This window comes from Melanotaenia boesemani, chromosome 9 (genome assembly GCF_017639745.1).
Source record: "Melanotaenia boesemani isolate fMelBoe1 chromosome 9, fMelBoe1.pri, whole genome shotgun sequence".
Classification (NCBI taxonomy): domain Eukaryota; kingdom Metazoa; phylum Chordata; class Actinopteri; order Atheriniformes; family Melanotaeniidae; genus Melanotaenia; species Melanotaenia boesemani.
The window spans coordinates 17571400-17574192 of record NC_055690.1 but is presented as its reverse complement, the minus strand read 5'-3'; positions in this window follow the sequence as shown (position 1 = coordinate 17574192).

Sequence of the window (2793 nt, the reverse complement as noted above, 5' to 3'; positions counted from 1 at the left end):
TGAGAAGACCGAGCTATACTGCCAAAGGAGAGCCCTCACCTTATCCTGTGCTTCTGCAGGCAAATGACCCAACTCCAGTGCTACTATCTGATCTTGGACCGAGGAGGAAACTGACTGCGAGGACACTAGCCACCTGAGGGGGCACCTCACTGATGCCAGCAGGTAGGCTTACCATCTGTACCTCTTCTAGGGACCCATCAACTGCACGAGGGTAAAGCAGTACATCAGAGGACCCTACGTTCATAAGGGGAATCGTTCTTGACCCCATGGCTTGAAGTGCTGGCAAAAAAGAGACTCTGCAATGGTTGACACCATAGATCTGGTATCCACCAGGCAAGAGACAGAAACTCCACCCATACGCACACCTAAATGTGGACATGATGACAGCTTGGACCACCTGCAAAACCTGAGCCCACAACTGCCCCGCATGAAATGTGGGTCTGCAGTTCAGGGGGTGCTAGTTTTCTGGCCCCTTGGCAGGAGGAAATTGCCGGCTATGCTGCAGATGGTAAGGGACATGGGCACCATCACAGTCCCTCACCAGGTGACCTGGCAGCTGGCAGCTGGCATCTCCTACAAACTATTGTGCCACAAGAAGCGGTGCAGTTGGGCTGTTGGAGGCCCTGCAGCTGGAAGATGCTTAGAGTCAATTTATTCAACTGCTCATGCTGTAACCTTAGCATATCCCTCAACTCCTGCAGTGCAGATGCTTCTGCAGCCTGCAGCAATACTCACATGAGTCTCTGACACAATAACCAGAGTGAGAAGCACTAGACGGACAAAACAACAAACAATTTGCAGCCATGGCTGCAAGACTACCTGCACCATTCAGGAGGGGAAGTTACAGATGCCAGGAAGTGATTTAACCCCAGCCACTAGCAAGCAAGAGAGGCAGCATGTACATCCTGCTTGCCTTTTATATGGTCCTCCCCTCCAGTAATTGGCTGAAAAATGCATATTGCCATCAATAACACATGTGTCCTGCTACATTTAGGTCTGACTCTGTACAAGACAATTCAAAGTGCTTTACATGAAACATTTAAGCAGGGCGCAGAAAGCAATACAAGTGCATAAAAAAAAAACAAAGATTAAAAGAAATGCAATTAATGAAATAAAAACAGAACGAAGATGCTAAAATAAAATAGATTCAACTATCATAATCCTCATGTCTTGTTTAAGACTATTAACCACATTCTTAATACCTTTCAAACACCCTGCTTAGAGGCCTCAGTAGAGGTTTGTGAAAAGTTTTCTCAGTTCTTTGTTAATAAAATAGAGAGCACCAGGTCCCTTATATCTCCTTCGACTCATGACCCATCCATTCTCCTTTTTACCACTGCTTTTTTGAACACTTTTGAGCCTGTCAATCTAACCTTTTTGGAAGAACTGATAGGATAGGTCACATGAAACCCTCTGGTTCCCCACCAGACCCATTTCCACCTTGGCTTCTTAAAGAAGTTCTTCCCACCTTGGCACCACATATTCTGGACTTTATAAATGATAGCCTAATTACTGCGAATGTACCAGTCAATTTTAAAAATAAAGTAATACAAACCCTCATTAAAAAACGTGGTCATAATCCTACAATCCTTTCAGATTTTAGGCCTATTTTGAAGCTTCGTTTTTTCGATATTACGATATTCTTGAGGTGTTCCAGTCTGGTTTTAAAACTCAGCACAGCACAGAAACAGTGCTGCTCAGAGTTTTTAATGATGTGCTCCTAATGACAGACTCTGAACCCTGTGTTGGTTTGGTCTTGTTGGACTTAACAGCTGCCTTTGATACTGTGGACCACTAGATGTCTCGTTTGGAGAACTGGTGGAAATCCAGGGATATGCCTTGCAGGGGCTCAGGTCATACCTGTGTCCGTATCAGATGTGCTGATTTATCCACAGTGCCTCTTACTTGTGGGGTCTCCCAAGGTTCTATTCTTGGGTCTCTCCTTTTCTCCCTTTATCTCCTCCCACTTAGGTCCATCCTCTGTAAGCATGGCATCATTTTTCATTTTTATGCTGATGACAACCAGATTTATATGCCACTAAGGCAAAGTAATGCTTACTGCATAAAACCACTTTTACATCGTATTGAAGAAAGAAAAGCATGTTTATGTTATAATTAAAAAGAAAAAAACCTGGATGTTCCTGAACTTTCTTCTTTTTAACAACAGCAAAACTGAGGTGCTGTTGCTTGGCCCAAAGGATGTTTCCTCAGCTCAACCAGTTTTAAAGCCTTTGCATGGCTTACCTCTTTCATTCCGTATTGATTTTTAAATTATTTTAATTGTTTTTAAATGTCAACAAGGCCTCGCCCCACAATATCTTTATGACCTCTTCCAGCCCTACAGTCCTGCACGCTCCTTTAGGTCAACAGATCACTTCATGTTAGTTGTACCTAAATCTAAAAAGAATTCCAGAGGGGACCACTCCTTTTGAGTTGTTGGCCCCAAACTTTGGAATGCACTGCCACTGCATCTTAGACAAGACGAGTCTCTCTCTGCTTTTAAATCCTTTGTAGGACATACCTTTTTTAATTGGTTTTTACCACAGCTTGAGTGGTCGACTTTTTCAATGTTTTTTTTATTTTTCGTGTATTCTTTGTTATTGTTTCATTGTGTGTTACTGCTGAGTCGTTCAGAATTAGGTGTTTATAAAGTAATTTTGAATAGTATTTAAGTTTTATTCAGAATAAACAGGGATTTAAAACTCTCATGTAATCATGGCCAGTTACCCAAGAGAGGGTGTACATGTTCACACCCCCTACAGAACTTTCTCACCCACTAATTGAAAATGCCAG